The sequence below is a fragment of the Hemitrygon akajei genome, chromosome 16 (genome assembly GCF_048418815.1).
Source record: "Hemitrygon akajei chromosome 16, sHemAka1.3, whole genome shotgun sequence".
Lineage (NCBI taxonomy): Eukaryota > Metazoa > Chordata > Chondrichthyes > Myliobatiformes > Dasyatidae > Hemitrygon > Hemitrygon akajei.
In genome coordinates, this window is record NC_133139.1 from 60,265,910 (window position 1) to 60,291,940 (window position 26,031).

Sequence of the window (26,031 nt, forward strand, 5' to 3'; positions counted from 1 at the left end):
CCTTCCCAACAGTATTCAAACAGGAGTACCTATTGTTAAGGGGGACAGCCACAGGGCTACTCTCTGGTATCTGACTCTTGCCCTTCCCTCTCTTGACTGCTACCCACTTATCTGTCTCCCGAGGCTCCAGTGTGACTATTTGCTTATAACTCCCCTCTATCACCTCCTCATTTTCCTTGACAAGATGAAGTTCATTGAGCTGCAGCTATAGTTCCCCAACCCAGTCCCTAAGGAGCTGCAGCTCCATGCACCTGGCATAGATGTGGCTGTCTGCGAGGCTGGAAGTCTCCCAGACATCCCACATCTGACACCCACTACAGGACACCAACCTTACAGACATACTTCCTATTCCTCCTCTACACAAGTACTGTAACTCGCCTCGACCCTTTATCGCTAAAGCCCTCCTACTCTCTCTACCTCTACTCTGTCACCTGCTCTACAAAGCTGTCTTTTAAACTCTTCCCTCTGGTCTACCTCGCTAACATCCACTCGTTTGTGCAGTCATGCCTCGATCTCAAAGTTATCAGTCGGTTGCTGTTAAACTGTTGTCACTGATTCTCTTTGGAAGTCTGACAACATTACCCAGGGCCTTTTATCCCCAATTCTCCCCACTCCTGTAGCCAGCAACACTGGGGAGGTTGTTAATGTTCCATCACCAGTACTGATCCAAGATGCGAGGAGTCACATATATAATGCTGGAGTAAGTTATGCAGCATCCATGGAAGGGAATAAACAGTTGATGCTTCAGGCTCAAACAATTCATTGGGACTGGAACGGAAAGGGAAAGAAGCCAGAATAACAAGGTGTGAGGAGGAAAATGAGTACAAGCTGTCAGGTGATAGCTGAGACAGGGTGAGGGGGAATGATGGGTAGGTACGCGAGGGCAGATGAAGTGAGAATTTGGGAGGTGATAGGTGGAAAAGGTAAAGGGCTAAAGAAGGAGGAGTCTGATAGGAGAGAAGAGTGGGCCATGGGAAAAAGAGGAGGAGGGGAACCAGAGGAAGGCGATGCACAGCCGAGGAGAAGAGAAGCTGTGAGAGGGGAACCAGAAGGTAATTGGAAAAGAGAGGAGGAGGAGGGAGGAGAAATTACCAGAAGTTGTTGGAATTGGCTTAAAGGATGAAAGCAGAAGGTAGTTGTGGAAGGCAAGTATTCTGCCTGGAGGTTGGTGACTAGTGGAGTGCTGCAGGGATCTGTCCTGGGACCCCTGCTATTTGCGATTTTTATAAATGACCTGGATGTAGAGGCGGAAGGATGGGTGAGTAAGTTTGCGGATGACACGAAGATTGGAGGAGTTGTGGATGGAGCTGTAGGTTGTTGAAGATTACAAGAGGATATAGATAGGCTGCAGAGTTGGGCAGAAAAATGGCAGATGGAATTCAATCCGAACAAGTATGAGGTGATGCATTTTGGAAGGACAAACCAGAAGACTGAGTACAGGATTAATGGTCAGTTACTTAAGAGTGTGGATGAACAAAGGAACCTTGGGGTTCAAGTCCATACATCCCTCAAGGTAACTGCACAGGTTGATGAGGTAGTTAAGAAGGCCTATGGGATGCTAGGCTTCATTAACAGGGGGATTGAGTTCAAGAGTAGAGAGGTCATGTTGCAACTCTACAAATCTCTGGTGAGACCGCACTTAGACTATTGTGTTCAATTCTGGTCACCTCATTATAGGAAGGATGTGGAAGCTATGGAGAAGGTGCAGAGGAGATTTAGCAAGATGTTGCCTGGTTTGGAGAACAAGTCATATGAAGCAAGGTTAGCAGAGCTGGGACTTTTCTCTTTGGAGCGTAGAAGAATGAGAGGGGACTTGATAGAGATCTACAAGATTATGAGAGGCATAGATAGGGTGGATAGTCAGTACCTGCTTCCCAGGGCACCAATAGCAAACACCAGAGGGCGTATGTACAAAATTAAGGGAAGGAAGTTCAGGGAAGACATCAGGGATAAGTTTTTTACACAGAGGGTTATGAGTGCCTGGAATGACTTGCCAGGAATGGTGGTGGAGGCTAAAACATTAGGGGTATTTAAGAGCCTCTTGGACAGGCACATCGATGAAAGAAAAATGGAAGGTTATGGGGTAGTGTGGGTTTAGTACTTTTTTTTTAAGGATTATATGGGTTGGCACAACATGGAGGGCTGAAGGGCCTGTACTGTGCTGTAGTATTCTATGGTTCTATGGAATCAATGTTGAAGGCTACCCAGACAGAATATGAGATGTTGCTTATCCAACCCAAAGATGGCCTCATTGTGGCAGTAGAGAGGCCATGGACAGCCATGTCAGAATGAAAATTTAAATGGGAGGTCACCAGAGTTTGCAGCAAACAGAGTGAAATGCTCAATAAAGCAGTCCCTCAATCTATGTCGGATCTCACTAATGTAGAAAAGACCACATAAGGAGCACGAGAAAGGAGGTTGTTGCCCTTATTTCTGGGCAGACGTCAAGTTCAAGTTTATTATCATGTACAAATGCAGTGAGGTACAGGTACAATGAAAACCTTGCTTGCAAAACGGCATCACAGGTATATGGATTCAACGAACACTAAGAATACAAATTATACAGAAATTGTACATAAAATATACAAGACAATGAAAAAAAAGTGAATACAGTGATGTGGATGGGTGTCCAAGGACTTCCACAGACCTGATCTCCACTCTGCATTCGAAGACCTGCAAAATGGACAGGTGACAACAAGACATTTGCAGTCAAGGCCTCTGCTCAGTGCTCGAAGGTCAATAACTAGAAGCCTGTGAGAGCAGAAGGCATGAGGAAGCAGAAAGGCTGGTCAGTCAGTGCACCTGGAGTTCAAACCTGGATTTTGTGGTCCCACCGAAGGTTAGTCCAGGGACAATAGAAAAGGTCAAAGCCCAAAGGTTGATTGGTCGTCCAGAAGTTGAAGCACAATGGCCAAAGCCTGGAGAATGAAGGCTCGAAGCTTGCTCTACAGTTGGAAGACTGTCCATGTTTGTGGGTGGGAGGGAGGAAAGGAATCTGTTTTGCTGTTGTTTTGTTGCTTGTTATGTTGGGTTTTGTCCTGTTCTGTGTTGTTCTGCTGATTGTGGTGGGCATACTATTTTGGTGCTGGAATGTGTGGTGACACTTGTGGCTGCCCCCAGCACATCCCTAGGTTATGCTAGTTGTTAACACAACCAATGCATTTACTGTGTTTTCCATGTAAATATGATAAATAAATATGAATCTGAAAAATACTGTGCAAGAGAGTAGTGTAAAAACGCAATCAGGGATAAATCCAGGATACTGTAAGAGGGTGTTTCAATTAGGGTCTGCGAGTTTCAGATTAGGGTTGTGCAAGTTTGTTTCACGTACAACAACTTTGGGCAGGTCTTGGGTGTTGGTAGGACAGTAGGATTTAGTATTTTGCGCTAGTTGGGGATGAGAGGGGCTGTCCCAGTCAGATCATTCTTGAATACCCAGACTATCACTCTCACCATGCACCAGCCGCAGGATGACATAATGGAACAAGATGGTTGCTCACCTCTTTGCTGACTGTAGCATTGCGAAAAGGATGTGGAGAAATAATCAGGAGACTGTGTCATGGTTCATCCCAAGCCACTGCATGAGAGAGGACTCTGATCTATGGCGTGTTCCCAGGGATACACACAGAGCTGAACATTAAGTGCTGCTGGCAGATCATCAACTTGATGAAAGACCCCCTTTGGTCTGTCCAAAACTTGTTGGTCTGCAGCACATTAAGATGTCCATAGAGGAATGCTGCCAACTGGCATGTTCTAGGCTGCAGGAATATGCGTTGAGGGATGCACTGAAGCTTGTGCAGCCATCACAAGGGCTTGGTGGGGAAGGACCACAGTATAGGGTTCTTCCATTACTGAAGAGGGAGGGACTGGGTTGGATGAGGAGACTCCTCAATTATTGTAGTAGTGTACCATCCCAGAGGGCCAGGTGAGTGGCAACAATCCTATTGGTTATCGGGCATATAATAAAACATTATTGAAAGCATTGACCATGAATGTAAGAATGGAAAGGCGTTGCATGATTTATTCTTGTAAATAATTTATTATGATTGTATTTTGATTTAAAAGAAATTGGCAGTGGTTCCTCCACCAAATCACCAGGGTACTATAGTTGAGATCTCAGGCCATACAGCATTGTACACCATGCACCAATGTTGTCGGCTTCCAGCCATCCCAGGAGATACCATCGGCAATCTGCTCCCAATTATTTACTACAATAGCTGCGTAGAAACAGGACTATTCATTTAATGCAACTGCATTAGATTAAAATAATGCTTAGTTTTGATAACTGGATTTGATTATGTGCTATGGACAAAAAGAGACTAAATGCCCCTCCCACCCCTCAGCCAGAGCCAAATACTATATTTTACCATATTGTATTGATATACAGTGCATTATAAAATAAAGCAGTAGTCAGAGGAAATCTTTGCAAAGTTCAAGTTCAAGCTTTTTGTCATCTGACTATACATACATATACAACCAAATAAAACAATGTCCCTCCAGACCACAATGCACTTAAAATACATTTATCGTGCACAACACAGAACAAAATATTACAACAAATAAATTAATAAAATATAACTCAAAATGCAAGTGAATTGCACAGCATTGGTAAACAGCAAACAGTGCAGTAACTAGTAAAAAGCTCGCTGTCCTAGTGACGAGACCTCAGTGGTGGCAGGGTATTCATTAGTCTCACAGCCTTGGGGAAGAAGTTGTTACTCTGTCTGGCAGTCCTAGTCTTGATGCTCCTGTATCTCCTTTCGGATGAGTGGGTCAAAGAGATTGTGGGATGGGTGGCAGGGATGCTTAACAATGTTTCAGTCCTGTAGCTACAATGCTCCTAGTAAATGTCACAAATAGAGGGGAGGAAGACTCCAGTGATCTTGCAGTCTGATGCCTTACAGCTTCTGTATCACACAACATTCATACAAAACATACATCCAATTCAGATAGTATGTTCTGAACACACAGTCCAGATTTAAGAGCAGTTTTTTTCAGTCAATCTAAATGCTAAATACCGCAGATGCTGCAAATCTGAAATAAAATAAAGAAAGCCGGAAATGTGGATAACTGTGAGATGTTGCACTTTAGGAGGACAAATGATGATAGGTCAGACAGTGAATGGTAGGGCACTGAGGAGTGCGGTAGAACAAAGGGATCTAGGAATACAGTTCTATTATTCCTTGAAAGTGGAGTCACAGGTAGATAGGATCATAAGCAGAAGTCTTGGCACATTGACCTTCACAAATAAAAATAAAGAGTACAAGAGATGGGATGCAATATTGAAGTCGTATAAAATGTTGGTGAAGCCTAATTGGAGTATTGTGTGCAATTCTAGTCACCTACCAACAGGAAGGATACCAATTAGATTGAAAGCGTATAGAGAACGTTTACAAGGATGTTCCTGGTGGTTGAGGATCTGAGTTATAGGGAAATGTTGAATAGGTTAGGACTTTATTTCCTGGAACATGGGAAAATGAAGGGAGATTTGATAGAGGTATACAAAATTATGAAGGGTATAGATAGGGTAAATGCAAACAGGCTTTTTTCACTGAAGTTGGGTGAGATTAGAACTAGAGGTCATGGGTTAAAGGTGAAAGGTGAAATGCTTAAGGGAAACACGAGGGGGAACGTTTTTACTCAAAGGGGGGTGTAAGTGTGGACCCAGCTTCCATCATAAATGGTGAATGTGGGTTCAATTTTAACATTTAAGAGAAAGTTGGACAGATGCAGGTCGATGGGAGAAGGCAGAATAATAGTTTGGTATGGACTAGCAATTCGCAGCCAGCCATGAGGACAAGATGATGTCCCATGGACCCTTACTGGAAGCACAACTCAAAAGTGGGTCGCATTTGAAACTGTAGTGACACAATCAGCAGTATTGGTTCTCAGATCCAAAGAAAGGATCAACAAGACTGGTTTGACTAAAATGATATGAACATTGCCAAGATCTTTGCAAAGAAGCAATGAATGAAACATCCTCCAAATTAAAACATGATTGTTTCAAACACCTCCAGGGTCCTGCACAGGCTGCCCTATGTAGGATGCAGGATGGCTGATAGAAGAATAAAGCAGAAGAGGTGCAGTGCTACACAGATACCAAAAACTCTGAATTGTTCTTCAGTGTTATTAGGGCAATCTATGAACCACATATAGCAAACACCACACCTCTCCTGTCATCACTCAGCAAAACCTTGCTCAGGGAGAAGGAACGTCAATGCCAGGTGGAAGGAACACTTCAGCAATCTGCTCAACAGGCCCTCTGCTGTACACCAGGGTGCACCTGACCATTCCCACAGAAAACATTTGTTGCCATCCTCGAACTTGCTCCTACATTGGATGAGGTCAAGAAGGCCATTGTTCAAACAAGCTCTGGAAAATCCCCCTGGCAGGATGGAATACCCACCATGATCTTCAAGTCACCAGGTACAGTTATAATCAAAACCTTTCACAGCATTCTTACAAGCACCTGGAAGACGAAGACATGACTAAATACTTCAAGAATGCCATGATCACAACACTCTTCAAATAGAAGGCAAGCAAAGCTGACTGTGGTAGCTACTGAGAGATCTCACTCTTGTCCATTACCAGGAATTTGGGGCCCATAGAATTAATTCTCCACTGCCTAATCACCAGCCAATCAGAAGTGAACCACCCTGAGACACAGTGTGTTTTTTGCTCGAGTGACAGCACTATCAACATGATTTTCACCATTCATCAGGTTCAGGAAAAGTGCATAGAAGAAAATTTGAAGTTATGTGCTGTTTTCATACATCTAACCAAAGCATTCAACATGGTCACAGAGAAGTGCTGTGGATGGTGTCTTTGAAGCTGGGATGTCCTCGCAGATTCATTAACCTTATTTGTCTTTTCATGACAATATGACTGGCATTGTCCTGTCAAATGGAGAAGCTTCAGAGCCATTCAGCATTTCAGTGTGCTGGTCCTATGCTTTTTTTTAACCTATTCTTCACATACGTGCTGAACCATGCCATCAGAAGCCTTGAACAGGGAGTGTAGCTGAATCGCAGGCTTAACAGATCATTCTTTGTTGCCTGAATATCAAGTTGAAGATAACTGAGAAGCTCATCCTTGAAGTGTTTTATGCTGATGACTGTGCCCTGATGGTGCACACAGAGTCTGATCTCCAACTCATTGTCAACACCTTTGCTTGTTGTTAATTTGGTCTCATTACCAGCCTGATTAAGACGGTAGTCCAATTTTACTTTGCTCCTGGATCTGCTGTTGCCCTCTTTCCATCACCATTGAAAGAACAAAATCAGATATGGTAAATGAGTTCAGGTACCTCAGCAGCATCATTTCCAGTGATGGCTCCCTGGATGAGGAGATCAATGCCAGGTTTTGCAAAGCCAGCCAGAATGTTGGCTGCCTGATTTCACGTGGGTTGAACTAGCACAACATTCGACTATCCACAATGTTCAAGATGTATAACGCTATCATTGTTAGCAGTCTCCTTAATGGCTGTGAAATATGGACTGTTTACAGAAGACATCTCAGACAGCTAGAGCGCTTCCACATTCGTAAACTGAGGTCAATCTTAGGCAGGACTAAGTCACAGACCTGGAAGTCCTTGACAGAGTGGAGACCATGATCATCTAGGTCATGATCCTGAAAGCCCAGCTTCAATAGATCTGGCATGTCATATGCATGGAGGATTCCAGAATCCCCAAACAGCTACTTCATAGCATGCTACCTCTGGGCAAGAAGAACCACGGTAGGCCTCACAAAAGGTTCAGATTGTGTAAAAGCTAACATCGCATATGCTGGATGTACTCCAAAGCAGCTGGAAGAGTGCGCATAAGACCAGACCGGATGGTGTGCCTTGATACGATTTGCCCACGCCAACCTTAAGCAGCATCCAATCAGAGAATGGGAGTGAGAGAAGCGTCTCACACAGGTTGGTGCATGTGCATTAAAAAGCAGTGCTTCACGGAAATTTTGAAGCTTGAAAAGAAGCCAATCAACAATTGGGATTCTTTAGCAAGGGCAAATAAAAATAAGGCAGGGGCAAGTGGAGTGCCTTTTGATGGAGTGGACAGTGTTAGAGTGGGGATTTTAGGCTTTAGCTCTTGCAGGCTTCAGCAAGCAGAGGCTTGAGTGAGAAATGGTGAAAAGCTCTAGGTAGATTTTTTCAGTTTATTTATGGTTTCCTTCTTTATAATTGCATAGTTACAGCAGTAGGGAAGTAAGGTAGGATTGTTGAATGCTCTTCTTGCGGGATGTGGGAAGGCAGGGAGACCTGCTGTGAGCCTGAATATTTCACCTGCAGGAAGTGCATCCAGTTACAGCTTCTAAAACTCCGTGCTAAGGAACTCTAACTGGAACTGGATGAACTCCGGATCATTCAGAAGGCTGAGGGGGTGATAGACAGGAAATACAGAGAGGTAGTTACACCCAAAGTGCAGAACACAGGAAATTGATGACAGAAGAATGAAAGGGGTTAAACAGCCAGTGCACAGTACCTCAGTGTGGTCATCCCCTCACTTTGGATATTGTCGGGGTGATGACCTAGCAGAGAAAACTCGTAGTCAGGTCTCTGGCACTGAGTCTGCCTCTGTGGCTTAGAAAGGAAGGAGGGTGAAGAGCTGAGCTGTAGCAATAGGGGATTCTTTAGGTAGGGGAACAGAAAGGAGGTTCTGTGTACGAGTATGAGATTCCCAGATGGTATGCTACTTCCCAGATGCCAGAATCCAGGACATCTCGGCTTGAGTCCTTAGCATTCTGAAGTGGGAGGATCAGCAGCCAGCGGTCGTGGTCAACATAGATAACAATTGCATAAGTAGGAAGAGAGATGATTACTAGATACAAAGTATTCCCCGCACAGACTTCTGTCACCTGTTCTGTCTCATTCCCAAATAGGAGATCAAATATTTACAAAGTGAGTTCAGGGCACTAGGTGCTAAGTTAAAGGACAGGGCCTCCAGGGTTGTGATCTCAGGATTACTACCCGTGCCAAGCCCTAGTGAGGCCAGAAATAGGAAGATGATACAATTCAACTTATAGGGTAAGGAGCTGGTGTAGGAGGGAAGGCATAAGATTTTTGGATGACTGGGCTCTCTTCCAAAGAAGATGGGATAAGTACTGCATAAGGGGGCAGGGGTAAACTAGAGTTTCAGGTGGATGGGAACTAGAGTGCCAGAACAGATAGTGGAGTGCTTGTGGAGGCAGATGTGTTAAGACCACAGACAAAGCCAGGCATCAAAAGGTTGAGCATGCTGGGAATAATGTTTTGTGTTGCATATATTTCAATGCAAGAAGTATTGTAGGAAAGGCAGATGAGCTCTGGGCATGGATCAACAGAATAACTATGTTAATTATGGAAAAGGACAGGTCTGATCTTCAGGTTGAGATTCTAAATTGGAGCAAGGTCAACCTTGATGGTATCAGAAAGGATCTGGCAAGAGTAGTTTGGGACAGGCTGTTTTCTGGCAAGAGTGTACTTGGTAAGTGGGAAGTCTTCAAAAATGAAACCTTGAGAGTATGTACCTGTCAAAAATAAAAGCTAAAGATAGCAGGTATAGGGAACTTTGCTTTTTGAGAGATGGAGACCCTGGTCAAGATAAAGGTGCATAGCAGGTATAGGCATATAGGAGCAAATGAGGTACCTGAGGAGTATAAGGAATGCAAAAGAACACTTAAGGTTAAGAAATCAGGAGGGCAAAAAGAAATCATGAGGTTACTCTAGCAGATCAGGTGAAGGAGATTCCTAAGGGCTTCTACAGATATGCTAAGAGCAAAAGGATTGCAAGGAACAAAATTGGTCCTCTGAAAGATCAGAATGGTAATCTATGCATCCAGCCAAAATAGATGTGCAGATCTAAAAGGGATTTTTTTGTAACTGTATTCACTCACAAGATGGACACAGAGTCTATAGGAGTAAGGTAAAGCAGCAGAGAGGTCATGGACCCTATGCTGATAACAGAGGAGGAAGTGTTTGCTGTCTTGAGGCAAATCAGAGTGGAAAAATCCCCAGGACATGACAACGTGTTCCCTTGGACCTTGTGGGGAGTAAGTGCAGAAACTGCAGGGGCCCTAGCAGAGATCTTTAGTGACAGGTGTGGTACCAGAGGGTTGAAGAATAGCTAACGCTGTTCTGCTGTTTAAGAACGGTTCTAAAAATAACCAGGAACTTATAGGCCAGTGAGCCTGCAATCAGTAGTGGCAAAGTTATTGGAAGGTATTCTAAGGGACCAGGTATATGAGTATTTGGACAGATAGGGTCTGATTAGGTATAGTCAGCATGGGTTTGTGCATGGCAGTACATGTCTAACCAATCTTATAGAGTTTTTCGAGGAAGTTATCTGGAAAGTTGATTAAGGCATGGCAGTGGATGTTGCCTACATGAGCTTCAGCAAGGTATTTGACAAGGTCCCACATGGGAAGTTGGTCAAGAAGGTTCAGTTGCTTAGCAGTCAATGTGAGGTAGTAAACTGGATTAGACAGAGACTTTGTGGGAGAAGATAAAGAGTGGTAATCAATGGTTGCCTCTCTGACTGGAGGGCTGTGGCTAGTGGAGTGCGGAAGGGATTGGTGCTGGGTCTGTTGTTTGTCATTGTTATCAACAATCTGGATGATAATGTGGTTAACTAGATCAGCAAATCTGCGGATGAAACCAAGATTGGGGATATAATGGAAGACTATCAAAGCTTGCTGTGGGATTTGGGCCAGCTGGAAAAATGGGCTGAAAAATAGCAGATGGAATTTAATGCAGACAAATTAATGAGGTGTTGTCTTTAGGGAGGACCGACCACGATAGGTCATACACACAATGAGTGGTAGGGCACTGAGGAGTGCAGTAGAATAAAGGGATCTGCAAATACAAGTCCATAATTAATTGAAAGTGGTGTCACACGTAAATAGTGTTGTAAAGAAAGCATTTCGCACATTGGCCTTCATAGATCAAAATACTGAATACAGGATTTGTGATGTTATGCTGACGTTGTATATGGCATTGGTGAGGCCTAATTTTTGAGTACTGTGTACAGTTTTAGTCACCTACCTACAGGAAAGATGTAAATAAGATCATATGAACATGGGACATAGGAGCAGAATTAGGCCATTTCGCCCATTGAGTCTGCTCCACCATTTCATCATGGCTGATTAATTTTTTCCACTCAGCCCCAATCTCCTGCCTTCTTCTCATATCCCTTCATGCCCTGACCAATCAAGAATCTATCAACAACTGCCTTAAATATACATACAGGCTTGGCCTCCACAGCTGCCTGTAGCAAAGAATTCCACAGATTTACCACTCTTTGGTTAAAGAAATTCCTCCTCATCTCCGTTCTAAAAGGATGCTCCTCTATTCTGAGGCTGTGTCCTCTGGTCTTTGAGTCTCCTATCAAAGTAAATTTCTTCTCCACATTCACTCTATCAAGGGCTTTCACCATTTGATAGGTTTTAATGATGTCACCCTTCATTCTTCTGAACTCTAGTGAATTCAGCACCAGAACCTTCATATTTTCTTCACATGACGAGCTGTTCCAACCTGGAATCATTTTCATGAAACTCCTCTGAATCCTCTCCTTTCTTAGGAGCCCAAAACTGCTCATAATAATCCAAGTCAGTTCTCACCAGTGCCTTATAAAGCCTCAACATTACATCCTTGTTTTTATATTTTAGTTCTACTGAAATTAATGCTAACATTGCATTTTCTTCCTCATCACTGACTCAACCTGCAAATTAACCTTAAGGAAATCCTGCACAAGGACTCCCAAGTCCCCATGTGCCTCAGTTTTTTTGGGGTTTTTTTTTTTCCTCCATTTAGCAAACAGTCAACCTTTTAATTTCTTCTACCAAAGTGCATGATCATACATGTCCTGACACTATATTCCATCTGCCACTCCTTTGTCCATTTTCCTAATCTGTCTAGGTCATTCTGTAGCATCACTACTTCCTCAAAACTACTGCCACTCCACCTATCTTCATATTGTCTGTAAACATTGCAACAAAGCCATCAGTTCCATCATCCAAATCATTGACAAATAACTAAAAAAAAATTGGTCCCAACACAGACCCTTGAGGAACACCATCATTCATCGGCAGCCGATCAAAAAAGGCTCCCTTTATTCCCGCTCTTTGTCTTGCACCAGTTAGCCACTGTTTTATCCATGCTGAATCTTCCCTGTAATACCATGGGCATGCAGTTTGCTAGGCAGCTTCATGTGTGGCAACTTGTCAAAGGCCTTCTGAAAATCCAAGTATACAACATCAACTGAATCTCCTTTGTCTAACTTGTTTTTTTATTTCTTCAAAGAATTCTAATAGATTTGTCAGGCAAGATTTTCTCTTGAGGAAATCAGACTGACTATGAACTATTTTATCATGCTCCTCCAAGTACCCCAAAGCCATATTCTTAACAATCAATTCCAACATCTTCCCAACAACTGAGGGCAGACTAACTGGTCTATAATTTCCATTCTTCTGCCTCTCTCCCTTCTTGAAAAGTGGGGTGACATTTGTAATTTTTCAGTCTTCTGGAACCATTCAAGAATGTAACGATTATTGAAAAATCAGTACGAATGCTTCCACAATCTCTTCAGCACCTCTTTCAGATCCCTGTGTGTACACCATCTGGTCCAGGGGACTTATCTACCTTTAGTCCTTGAAGTTTCCAAAGAACCTTCTCCCTGGTAATGGCAACTTCACACACTTCATGACCCCTGACAAGTGCAACTTCCACCATACTGCTAATCAGTGAAAACGGATGCAAAATACTTATTTAGTTTATCTGCCATTTCATTGTCCCCCATTACTACCTCTCCATCATGATTTTCCAGTGGTCCAAAATCCACTCTCACCTCTCTTTTACACTTTCTGAAGAAACTTTGGGTATCCTCTATAATATTATTAGATTTCTCTCTTATCCATCTTTACCTTCTTAATGACTGTTTCAGTTGCCTTCCATTGGTTTTTAAATTATTCCCAATCCTCTAAATTCCCACTAATTTTTGCTCTATTATATATGCCCTCTCTTTGGCTTTTAAACATAGAAACATAGAAAACCTACAGCACAATACAGGCCCTTCAGCCCACAGAGTTGTGTCGAATATGTCCCTACATTATACATTATTAGGCTTACCCATAGCCCTCTATATTTCTAAGCTCCATGTACCTATCCAAAGTCTCTTAAAAGACCCTATCATATCCACCTCCACCACCAATGCCTGCAGCCCATTCCACGCACTTACCACTCTCTGCGTAAAAAACTTATCCCTGATATCTCCTCTGTATCAACTCCCCAGCACCTTAAACCTGTGTCCTCTTGTGGCAACCACTTCAGCCCTTGGAAAAAGCCTCTGACTATCCACACAATCAATGCCTCTCATCATCTTATACACCTCTATCAGGTTACCTCTCACACTCTGTTGCTCCAAGGAGAAAAGGCCGAATTCACTCAACCTGTTTTCATAGGGCATGTTCCCCAATCCAGGCAACATCCTTCTAAATCTCCTCTGCACCCTTTCTATGGCTTCCACATCCTTCCTGTAGTGAGGCGATCAGAACTGAGCACAGTACTCTAAGTGGGGTCTGACCAGGGTCCTATATAGCTGCAACATTACCTCTTGGCTCTTAAATTCAATTCCATGATCAATGAAGGCCAATACACTGTATGCCTTCTTAACCACAGAGTCAACCTGCACAGCTGCTTTGAGCATCCTATGGACTCAGACCCCAAGATCCCTCTGATCCTTCACACTGCAAAGTCTTACCATTAATACTATATTCTGCCATCATATTTGTCTCACCAAAATGAACCACCTCACACTTATCTGGGTTGAAATCCATCTGCCACTTCTCAGTCCAGTTGTGCATCTTATCAATGTCTTGCTGTAACCTCTGACAGCCACGCTATCCTCAACACCTCCAACCTTTGTGTCATCAGCAAACTTACTAACCCATTCCTCCTTCCTCATCCAGGTCATTTATAAAAATCACGAAGAGTAAGGGTCCCAGAACAGATCCCTGAGGCACACCACTGGTCACCAACCTCCATACAGAATATGACCTGTCTACAACCACTCTTTGCGTTCTGTGGGCAAGCCAGTTCTGATCCACAAAGCAATGTCCTCTTGGATCCCATGCCTCTTTACTTTCTCAATAAGCCTTGCATGGGGTAACTTATCAAATGCCTTGCTGAAATCCATATACACATCTACTGCTCTACCTTCATCAATGTGTTTAGTCACATCCTCAAAAATTTCGGTCAGGCTAGTAAGGCACAACCTGCCCTTGACAAAGCCATGCTGACTATTCCAAATCATATTATACCTCTCCAAATGTTCATAAATCCTGCCTCTCAGGATCTTCTCCATCAACTTACCAACCACTGAAGTAAGACTCACTGGTCCATAATTTCCTGGGCTATCTCTACTCTCCTTCTTGAATAAAGGAACAACATCCGCAATCCTCCAAAACTCTGGAACCTCTCCCATTCAAAGATCATCGTCAGAGGCTCAGCAATCTCCTCCCTTGCCTCCCACAGTAGACTGGGGTACATCTCATCCGGTCCCGGTGCCTTATCCAACTTGATGCTTTCCTAAAGCTCGAGCACATCCTCTTTCTTAATATCTACATCCTCAAGCTTTTCAGTCCGCTGCAAGTCTTTACTACAATCACCAAGATCCTTTTCCATAGTGAATACTGAAGTATTCATTAAGTACCTCTGCTATTTCCTCCAGTTCCATACACACTTTCCCACTGTCACACTTGATAGGTTCTATTCTTTCACATCTTATCCTCTTGCTCTTCACATACTTGTAGAATGCCTTGGGGTTTTCCTTAATCCTGCCCGCCAAGGCTTTCTCATGGCCCCTTCTGGCTTTCCTAATTTCCTTTTTAAGCTCCTTCCTGTTAGCCTTATAATCTTCCAGATCTCTGATATTACCTAGATCTCTGAATCTTTTGTAAGTTTTTCTTTTCTTCTTGACTAGATTTATTATAGCCTTTGTTCACCTTGGTTCCTGTACCTTACCATAACTTCCCTGTCTCATTGGAACGTACCTATGCAGAACTCCGCGCAAATATCCCCTGAACATTTGCCACATTTCTTCCATACTTTTCCGAGAACAATCTGTTCCCAATTTAAGCTTCCAATTTCCTGCCTGATAGCCTCATAATTCCCCTTACTCCAATTAAACGCTTTTCTAACTTGTCTGTTCTCCAGTGCTATTGCAAATCTATGTGATCTATAAGGATTTTAGTAAGGCATTTGATAAGTTTCCACATGGTAGGCTTATTCAGAAAGTCAGAAGGCATGGGATCCAGGGAAGTTTGGCCAGGTGGATTCAGAATTGGCTTGCCTACAGAAAGCAGAGGGTCGTGGTGGAGGGAGTACATTCGGATTGGAGGGTTGTGAATAGTGGTGTCCCTCAAGGATTGGTACTGGGACCCCTCCTTTTCGTGATTTTTATTAACAACCTGGATGTGGGGGTAGAAGGGTGGGTTGGCAAGTTTGCAGACGACACAAAGGTTGGTAGTGTAGAGCATTGTCAAAGAATGCAGAGAAACATTGATAGGATGCAGAAGTGGGCTGAGAAGTGGCAGATGGAGTTCAACTTGGAGAAGTGTGAGGTGGTACACTTTGGAAGGACAAACTCCAAGGCAGAGTACAAAGGAAATGGCAGGATACTTGGTAGTGTGGAGGAGCAGAGGGATCTGGGGTTACATGTCTACAGATCCCTGAAAGTTGCCTCACAGGGTAAATAGGGTAGTTAACAAAGCTTAGGGTGCTAGCTTTCATAAGTCGAGGGATAGAGTTTAAGAGTTGCGAGGTAATGATGCAGCTCTATAAAACTCTGGTTAGGGCACACTTGGAGAGTACAGTGTCCAGTTCTGGTCACCTCACTATAGGAAGGATGTGGAAGCATAGGAAAGGGTATAAAGGAGATTTACCAAGATGCTACCTGGTTTAGAGAATATGCATTATGATCAGAGATTAAGGGAGCTAGGGCTTTACTCTTTGAAGAGAAGGAGGATGAGAGGAGACATGATAGAGGTATACAAGATATTAAGAGGAACAGATAGAGTGGACAGCCAGTGCCTCTTCCCCAGGGCACCACCGCTCAATAGAAGAGGACATGGCTTTAAGGTAAGGGGTGGGAAGTTCAAGGGGGATATTAGAGAAAAGTTTTTTACTCAGAGAGTGGTTGCTACGTGGAATGCACTGCCTGAGTCTGTGGTGGAGGCAGACACACTAGTGAAATTTAAGAGACTATTAGACAGGTATATGGAGGAATTTAAGGTGGGGAATATATGGGAGGCAGGGTTTAAGGGTCCGCACAACATTGTGGGCCGAAGAGCCTGTACTGTGCTGTACTATTCTATGTTCTATAGAGGAGACAGAATTATGATCACTTTCTCCAAAATGCTCTCCCACTGAGAGATCTGACACCTGGCCAGGTTCATTTCCCAATATCAAATCAGGTACAGCCTCTCCTCTTGTAGGCTTATCTACATATATAGACCACCTAATGGGGAGCGAGAATTGAAGGAGCAAATTTGCAAGGAGATAGCAGATATTTGTAGTAAGCACAGGGTTGTGATTGTGGGAGATTTTAATTTTCCACACATAGACTGGGAAGCCCATACTGTAAAAGAGATGGATGGTTTGGAGTTTGTAAAATGTGTGCAGGATAGTTTTTTGCAGCAATACATAGAGGTACCAACTAGAGAAGGGGCAGTGTTGGATCTTCTGTTAGGGAATGAAATAGGTCCGGTGACGGAGATATGTGTTGGGGAGCACTTCGGGTCCAGTGATCACAATGCCATTAGTTTCAATCTAATTATGGAGAAGGATAGGACTGGACCCAGGGTTGAGTATTTTGACTGGAGAAAGGCTAACTTTGAGGAGATGCGAAAGGATTTGGAAGGAGTGGATTGGGACAATTTGTTTTATGGGAAGGCTGTAATAGAGAAATGGAGGTCATTTAAAGGTGAATTTTTGAGGGTACAGAATCTTCATGTTCCTGTTAGGTTGAAAGGAAAGGTTAAAAGTTTGAGAGAGCCATGGTTTTCAAGGGATATTGGAAACTTGGTTAGGAAAGAGAGAGATATCTACAATAACTATAGGCAGCATGGAGTAAATGAGGTGCTCAAGGATTATAAAGAATGTAAGAAGAATCTTAAGAAAGAAATTAGAAACGTGAAAAGAATACAAGTTTGCTTTGGCAAGTAAGGTGAAAATAAATCCGAAGTGTTTCTACAGTTATATTAATAGCAAAAGGATAGTGAGGGATAAAATTGGTCCCTTAGAGAATCAGAGTGGACAGCTATGTGTGGAGCCGAAAGAGATGGGGGAGATTTTGAACAATTTCTTTTCTTTGGGATTCACTAAGGAGAAGGATATTGAATTGTGTAAGGTAAAGGAAACAAGTAGGGAAGTTATGGAAACTGTGATGATTAAAGAGAAGGAAGTACTGGCACTTTTAAGGAATATAAAAGTGGATAAATCTCTGGCTCCTGACAGGATATTCCCTAGGACCTTGAGGGACGTTAGTGTAGAAATAGCAGGGGCTCTGACAGAAATACTTCAAATGTCATTAGAAACGGGGATGGTGCCAGAGGATTGGCGTATTGCTCATGTGGTTCCATTGCTTAAAAAGGGTTCTAAGAGTAAACGAAGCAATTATAGGCCTGTCAGTTTGACACCAGTGGTGGGTAAATTAATGGAAAATATTCTTAGAGATGGTATATATAATTATCTGGATAGACAGGGTCTGATTAGGAACAGTTAGCATGGATTTGTGCGTGAAAGGTTATGTTTGACAAATCTTATTGAATTTTTTGAAGAGGTTACTAGGAAAGTTGACGAGGGTAAAACAGTGGATGTTGTCTATATGGACTTCAGTAAGGCCTTTGACAAGGTTCCACACGGAAGGTTAGTTAGGAAGGTTCAATTGTTAGGTATTAATATTGAAGTAGTAAGATGGATTCAACAGTGGCTGGATGGGAGATGCCAGACAGTAGTGGTGGATAACTGTTTGTCAGGTTGGAGGCCGGTGACTAGTGATGTGCCTCAGGGATCTGTACTGGGTCCAATGTTGTTTGTCATTTACATTAATGATCTGGATGATGGGGTGGTAAATTGGATTAGTAAGTATGCAGATGATACTAAGGTAGGTGGCATTGTGGATAATGAAGTAGGTTTTCAAAGCTTGCAGAGAGATTTAGGCCAGTTAGGCTACATCCACACTAGACCGGATAACTTTAAAAACGCCGGTTTTGCGTTAAAACGATAGGTGTCCACACTATGCATTTTTGAAAATATCTCTATCCACACTGAAACGGAGATTTCGGCGAATCTCCTCCTACTGCGCATGCGCAGGACACATCTACCGAAAACAAGTGACATGTTTGGTGTCGAATCTCGCCGTAAAAATGCGCGTTTGTGTAGTTAGACTAGAAAAACTTAAAACAACGGACAGTTGTTGGCTTCCACACAGGAGAACTTACAAGTAAAAAAATACAAATACTGGATCGTACAGAGGCAACCAACAGGGAGTTCACGGACAGATTGAAAAACAGTGGATGACGACGAACATTGAAAAACTAACTAATTCTGTTGCATTAATAAAGCACCTTGTTAAATGTATAAAACATGTCTGCATCAGTGTTATCTTGTATTTCCATATAATGTTACATTAGGCTGTTACACATCTATTGTTAGAGAAGTGCTTGCGTAAATAGGTAAACCACCTTCATACAAGCAAGGACAGAAAACAGGGCAAAGTGAGTATACTTATTTATTCAGTAAGTTATGGGTCAAAGTATTTGGTGAGTACATTTCTAACTCTTCTGGCTTCAGTCTTGTTGCCGTCTGTTCTGAAATTGTTAGGTTGTGCTCAAGAAAACAATGAAATAGCGTGCTGCCGTCTGATAGCATTTTCAGAAGTCTCCGGTTACCCCGTCCACACTGATCTGCCCGAGCAGCATTTTCAAAAATACCCACCCTGAAAAGCGTTTCTGAAAAGGTCTGGTTTCAGGGGACCAAAACACTGTTTTAGTGTGGACGGAGGGTAAAAACAAAGAGAAAAAGCTTCGATAATGGATTTATCCGGCGTAGTGTGGATGTAGCTTAAGAAGAGTGGGCTGAATGATGGCAGATGGAGTTTAATGCTGATAAGTGTGAGGTGCTACATTTTGGTAGGAATAATCCAAATAGGACATACATGGTAAATGGTAGTGCTTTGAAGAATGCAATAGAACAGAGTGATCTAGGAATAATTCCCTGAAGGTGGAATCTCATGCGGATAGGGTGGTGAAGAAAGCTTTTGGTATGCTGACCTTTATAAATCAGAGCACTGAGTATAGGAGTTGGGATGTAATATTAAAATTGTACAAGGCATTGGTAAGGCCGAATTTGGAGTATTGTGTACAGTTCTGGTCACCGAATTATAGGAAAGATATCAAGAAAATAGAGAGAGTACAGAGAAGATTTACTAGAATGTTACCTGGGTTTCAGCACCTAAGTTACAGGGAAAGGTTGAACAAGTTAGGTCTTCATTCTTTGAAGCGTAGAAGGTTGAGGGGGGACTTGATAGAGGTATTTAAAATTATGAGGGGGATAGATAGAGTTGACGTGGATAGGCTTTTTCCATTGAGAGTAGGGGAGATTCAAACAAGAGGTCATGAGCTGAGAGTTAGGGGGCAAAATTTTAAGGGTAACACGAGGGGGAATTTCTTTACTCAGAGAGTGGTAGCTGTGTGGAACAAGCTTCTAGTAGAAGTGTTAGAGGCAGGTTTGGTATTGTCATTTAAAGTAAAATTGGATAGGTATATGGACAGGAAAGGAATGGAGGGTTATGGGCTGAGTGCGGGCCAGTGGGACTAGGTGAGAGTAAGCGTTCAGCACAGACTAGAAGGGCCGAGATGGCCTGTTTCCATGCTGTAATTGTTATATGGTTATAAATCTGAATCCCTGTCCCCTGCTCCATTCCCTCAGCCACGCATTTATCCTCCACCTTATCCTATTCCTATTCTCACTGTCATGTGGCACAGACAGTAATCCCAAGACTATTACCTTTGCGGTCCTGCTTCTCAACTTCCTTCCTAACTCCCTGTAGTCTTTTTTCAGGACCTCTTCCCTTTGCCTACCTATGTCATTGGTACCAATATGTACCACAACCTCTGGCTGTTCCCACCGCAGGGTATCTTGGACGCAATCCAAAATTTCCCGGACCCTGGCACCTGGGAGGCAAACTACCATCCGAGTTTCTTTCCTGTGTCCACAGAATCGCCTGACTGACCCCCTTACTATAGAGTCCCCTATCACTATTGCCTTCCTCTTCCCTTCTGAGCCACAGGGCCAAACTCAGTGCCAGAGGCACGGCCATTGCCGCTTCCCCCAGGTAGGCTGTCTCCCCCCGCCCAACATTACTTAAACAGTACTTATTTGTAAGGGGTACAGCCACAGGGGTACTCTCTAGTACCTGACTCTTCCATTCCCCCTCCTGACTGTGACCCACCTGCCTGTCTCCCGTGGCCCTGGTGTGACCACCTACTCCTTTCTATCACCTTCTCGCTCTCCCTGACCAGGCGAAGGTTATCGAGCTGCATCTCTAGTTCCCTAAGTAGGTCCCTCAGGAGCTGCAGCTCGACACACCAGGTGCAGATATGGCTGTCCGGGAGGCTGGGAGACTCCAGGACCTCCCACATCTGACACCAAACACAGAAAACTGGCCTCACACACATACTACTTCTGTTCCGCAATTAACACAGTTAAACCTACCTCGCCTCATCCCGTTACCGCCTAAGCCAGTTGAGCCAAAGCCCTGTCACTCTGCTGCCTCTCACTCCGCTGCCTGCTGTATATAGCGGTCTTCTTTTTAAATCTTTTGCACGCTACTGGCTGATGTCACGCGCCTGCGCAGTCTCACCTTTCTTTTACCCCGAGTAGTAAAAAACTCCCTTCGCTCTAAAAAATCAGCCGTTCACTCGCAGCCATCTTGCTCAGAATCAAAAACCGTTGAAGATTCCTTGCCTTTTTAAATCTTTCGCCCTCTAGTGGCTGACGTCAAGCACCTGCGCAGTCTCACCTCTCTTCTACCCCAAGTAGCGAAAAACTCCCTTTGCTCTGAAAAATCAGCCGTTCACTCGCAGCCTTCTTCCTCCAAATCAAATTTACCTGGTCCATTTCTGACGCCTCCTTCCCCTTTCTTGATCTCTCTCTCTATCTCTAGAGGCAGTTTATCTACTGATACCTTTTAAAAACCCCACTAATTCTCACAACTACCTGGACTATACCTCTTCCTACCCTGTCACTTACAAGAATGACATCCTCTGTCTCTGCTCTCAGGATGAGGCTTTTCATTCCACAACTAATGAGATGTCCCCCTTCTTCAAAGAAAGGGGCTTCCCTTCCTCTACTATCAACACTGCCCTCACCTGCATCTATTCCATTTCACGCATGTCTGCCCTCACCCCATCCTTCACCCTACCAGAGACAGGTTTTCTCTTGTCTTCACCTACCACTCCACTAGCCTTTCCCCAATCCTGTTTCCCTCTCTCACTTCATCTCTTTACCAGGTTATCCTCTGGTGCTCCTCCCCTTCCCTTTCTGTCATGGTCTTCTACCCTCTCCTATCCGATTACCACTTCGCCAGCCCTTTATCTCTAGCACCAATCAACTTCCCAGCTCTTTACTTCACCCCTGCACACTGGCTTCACCTATCACCTTGAGCTTCTTCCTCACCTACCCTCACCTTTTAACACTGACCTTGTATGTTTTTCTCCAGTCATGATGAAGAGTCTTGGCCTGAAACATTGACTGTTTACTCTTTTCTATAGATGCTGCCTGGTCTGCTGAGTTCCTCCAGCATTTTGTGTGTGTTGCTTGGATTTCCAGCATCTGCAGATTTTCAGTTTGTGATCCTCATGTAGAAGTGCCCTGCCAAGGTTTCCTTCTTGCTGGGTCCAGCCACTGGAACCTGTCTGATCTAACATGCTGTAGAAGAATTTGTTCTGTATGGATTTCAGGACTCAGAAAGCTGCTTGCCACCATCTTCTAAAGGCCATTAGAAATGAACAATAAACATTGTTCTTGCTATGGGTGCCCATATTCTAACAACATGTTGTCCTGAAGACCTTCAGAAACATGTGAGAAGATATTTCATGTTATGAAAGGTAAGTTGGAAGCATTGTGTTGGGATCAAAGAAATATGAGTATCCTACTTCTTTATACTCAAGTGATTAAGGAAATACTTGGAGACAAGAAAAAAAAGGCCTATATTCTCTAGACTTCAGAACATTTATTATTTCCTTGTGGATATGATTCTCATGGGTGAATGAAGTACAGACTAGAATCTGAACCTGGGACCCAATGAATGATGATCCTGGTCTTATCCATTGTAATTAACAAACATATGGTTTGGGCCTGAGCTTAAATTGATAAACTAAACTGGCAAATCGATTGATTATTGTCATGTTGTACTGTGAAAAATGTCTGCATGCCATCCATACAGGTACTGTCAACACACCGGTAACAGAATGTGGAATAAAGTGTTACAGTTAAAGTGCAATGCAGGTAAACACATGGTAGATTGTCAGTCCTCACCGTGGAATGCATGGGGTTTCCCTGGTGCTTCAGTTTCTCCCGCAGTCCAAAGACGAACCAGGTAGGTCAATTGAACACTGTAAATTAACCCGTGATTAGGTTTGGGTTAATTAGAATTGTTGTGGTTTGTTGGGGCAGCATGGCTCGAAGGGTTAGAAGGGCCTTCTCTACATTGTAGTGCTAAATAAATAAATAATTTTATCAATAAAAGATACAAGGAGAGCTACATAAATGCAGATCAGAGAAAAGAGGCCAAAAAAAGAATGCTGGAAATGTCTTATATTCAAGATGGATAAACCTACAGTAGACACTGCCTGATCTGCAGAGTATTTCCAGCATGTCTTCATTCTAGATTTTCAGCTTCTACATTACCTTTAGATTCAGGTCGGTTTCATGTCATGTACACCGAGGTGCAAAGAGATTCATTGCTTGTGTGAAGTTCACAGAGTAAATAGATAATCATCAGATTCTGTATGGTCCACTAACTCACAAACTCTACCTCACTATTTGTGCTCTCCTTAACCTGGAGAACCCCCCACTCAATGTTTTAGGGACAGCTTCTTCCTCTCTGCTATCAGATTTCGGAATGGATAATGAATCCACGAACACCACCTCACTATTTTTTGCTCTCTGTTTACACTAGTTATTTATTTTTAAAATATATATCTATTGTAATTTATAGTATATTTTATGCATTGCACTCTGCTGCTGCCGCAAAACATCAAATTTCATGCCACAGGTTAGTGATTGCTCAATACACTTTTAGCATATAACTTTAGCATATAACAAGATTAGCAGTTTGAATTCCCCTGATTCTGATTCTGAACAATTTCTGGACTGTTTTGGTGTCCTCAGAAGAGAGTGGCTAGACTTCTCAAATTAATTTCATGAACAATTCAGTAAAAGATCAGTATTGTTATCCCAAGTCCCTAAGATGCCTAATTGATAAATCATTGTGATAAAGGAGAGCTGATTAGATCACTGACACCAGGAGTGGGGGAGAGGGAATATGTGTGTGACTGTATGTCCAGGGCATATTGTAAACAACTGATGGAAATACAACACAATTGATCACTATGGGGGTGGACAATTAAAAAAGATGTTTTTTTGCCCCCTTTCTTCAGTCTGTACATTATGAGCAATTATTACCAGGAGAATGTTACTCACAGAATGTTTACCCTATCTCTCACTCTCCTGTTTGCCCTCTAAGGGCCCACTTTGAACACTCATTTTTCCTATTCAATAAACTAAAAATAAACTTATCTCTTTGCATGAGAGGAGGAGAAAATATTTCAGTGGTTGAAAAACAGAGAAAGTGATACAGATCTTAGTTTGTCATAATGCTTTAGAATAAAGATATTTTAAAAAGCATTTCATTTAGAGCATAATTCGGCTGTTCAACTCAACTAGCTTGTTCTCAATCTCTGCACAAGTATTTACCTCGGGAGCAATTGTTCAATACATTTATAGCAATCTAGTTCCAAGATTGACAGAGTTCTTTTTAATTCCTGTTCACTGCAAGGCTTGTGGTTACTGCAGATCCGTGAATGTCTTATAGAAGATGGTGATGAGCTGACTTCTAGGACCACATTTTATTTGCACAATTTGCCTTCTTTTGCACAATGGTTATTTTTCAGTCTTTACTTATGTATAGTTTTTAATAAACTACAATGTATTTCTTTATTTTCTAGTGTATATTTGCAAGAAAGTGAACCTTAAGATATTAAATGTACTTTGACCGGAATTCCAAGGAAATCCAATCATGAAACAACAAACACGCCCATTTTTCTTAAAATCACTAACTTCATGATAATAAGAATTATCAAGATTACCCTTTATAGATTTTAAAATAGACTATAAATGGAAAATACTGGAAACATGCAGGTCAGGCAGCATCTGTGGAAAGAGTAACCAAACTAGCATTTCAGATCCAATAATCTTTGTCAGAATAGAAATGCTGTTTTTTTCCACAGGTGGTGTCTGACCATCGAGTGTGATCAGCATTTTCTGCTTTGATTTTCGATTTCAGCATATGCATTTCAGTTTGATTTTCACACAGATATTCATGGTCTATTTCTCTTAAAGTTAGAGCTCCTTAATTTGAAATTCATTTAAAGATTATTTTGTCACATGTACATGAAAATTCACTGTTTGCGGCAAATCAAATTAGCGTGGATTGTACTGGGGGCAGCTGGCAAGTGTCACCACACTTCCTGTGCCAACATTGCATGCCCATAGCTCACTAAACCTAACCTGTACTTAGAATTGTTTAGAATGTGAGGGGAAACCGGAGCACCCGGAGGAAATGCACACAGTCAAGGGGAGAATGTACAAATTCCTTACAGACAGCAGGGGGAATTGAAACCCCTTGTTACAGCTGGCACTGTAGTGTGCCACTATGGGCTACTGTGCTTCCCATAAATCACCTGTTAGTTTTTTTTAGCATTACAGCATAGTACAGGTTTATGTTGTGCTGACTTTTTAACATAATCTAAAATTGTACATAACCCTTCTATCTTAGAGTGCCTATCTTAGAGTTTCCTAAATGCCCATAATGTAGTTGCATCTACCACCACCCCTGGCACTGCATTCCATGCACCCAGCACTCTCTGGGTAAAGAACTTACCTCTAACATCCCCCCATTCTCTCATCCAATCGCTTTAACATTATGCCCACTGATATTAGGTTTCAATAGGTACATTTAATGTCAGAGAAATGTATACACTATACATCCTGAAATTCTATTAGCCATTTCTGCTCTGGGAAATAGTCTCTGACTGTCCACTTGATGTATGCCTCTTATCATCTTGTACATCTCTATCAAGTCACCTCTCATCCTTCTTTGCTCCAAAGAGAAAAGCTTTAGATCGCTCAACCTTTGGTCAAAGAACACTGAGGCTGTCTACAAGAAGGGTCTATTTCCTGAGGAGACTGAGGTCCTTTAACATCTGCCGGACGATGCTGAGGATGTTCTACGAGGCTGTGGTGGCCAGTGCTATCATGTTTGCTGTTGTGTGCTGGGGCAGCAGGCTGAGGGTAACAGACACCAACAGAATCAACAAACTCACTCGTAAGGCCAGTGATGTTGTGGGGGTGGAACTGGACTCTCTGACGGTGGTGTCTGAAAAGAGGATGCTGTCCAAGTTGCATGCCTTCTTGGACAATGGCTCCCATCCACTCCGTAACGTACTGGTTAGGCACAGGAGTACATTCAGCCAGAGACTCATTCCACTGGGATGCAACACTGAGCGTCATAGGAAGTCATTCCTGCCTGTGGCCATCAAACTTTACAACTCCTCCCTTAGAGTGTCAGACACCCTGAGCCAATAGGCTGGTCCTGGACATTTCCACTTGGCATAATTTATTATTATTTAATTATTTATGGTTTTATATTGCTATATTTCTACACTATTCTTGGTTGGTGCAACTGTAACAAAACCTAATTTCCCTTGGGATTA

General features: G+C 42.8%; 1 long non-coding RNA gene across 1 annotated transcript in view; it reads right to left on the bottom strand.

The window, feature by feature from the left end:
- LOC140740099 (uncharacterized) overlaps window positions 1-26,031 on the bottom strand; it is a 38,965-nt gene that overhangs the window by 8,578 nt on the left and 4,356 nt on the right. Inside the window, exon 2 of the long non-coding RNA XR_012101796.1 lies at window positions 22,574-22,753. This is a non-coding gene — a long non-coding RNA (uncharacterized lncRNA). The remainder of the gene's footprint in view (window positions 1-22,573; window positions 22,754-26,031) is intronic.